Genomic DNA, 771 nt, shown 5'->3' on the forward strand with positions numbered 1-771 from the left:
CCATAAGTGCCACATAAAGCCAAATCACGACGGTAAATTACTCCGAACGGGGCACTAAATCACGGCTGTTCTCCTGCCCGAAGTCCGGTTGCATTGCGTTCGCGCGTTTTCTTTCTCGGTGTTAACGAAGCGCCGAGATCCGCTCTACGCCCGACGAGGCTCACGAGCGGAACGAACGAATTCACGGCGGCGTTGTAATTCGGCGGAAGATCCTTGCACTTGCCACAGATCCCTATCTATCAGGTGAATGTAGTGCGAGTTGCCAAGCGGTAATTCTAGATGTCATCCGATCTGTAGCGCTTCAGCATTTCGGTAATGTTGGTTCAGCAGCCCCCCAAAATGCAGCAAAAAATGCGCGCGGTCTGTCTGCTTGCGGGCGTCCGTGTGACAGGGGCGTGCGGGCTCGTGGGCGCGTATGAATAATTTACCAGCAGGTATTAATTTAACGTCTCGCACACCTTCGCCGCCGCCAAGCAGAGCGAGGAGCCAAAACCAGGCCCTCGCGGACATCTTAAACGTCTCCCCGAGCTTCTTCCGCGGAGCGAGAGCCGCATTCCGTGGCCGCCATTAACTGCCTCGCAAAAAAGCAACCAGTGATCTAATTCCTCCATTTCTCGGTGTTTGTTTACTTGTTTTACTCACCTGCCATCGTGCCGACGAAGGGCGTGGACATCCTGAAAGCAACGGGATATTCTGCTCCTTGTCGTGTTGCTTGCCTGTCTTGGTCTCGGTCTCTACCTACATACATCCAAATATCTATCTACATCAATT

The sequence above is a fragment of the Penaeus monodon genome, chromosome 30, assembly GCF_015228065.2.
Source record: "Penaeus monodon isolate SGIC_2016 chromosome 30, NSTDA_Pmon_1, whole genome shotgun sequence".
Taxonomy (NCBI): Eukaryota; Metazoa; Arthropoda; class Malacostraca; order Decapoda; family Penaeidae; genus Penaeus; species Penaeus monodon.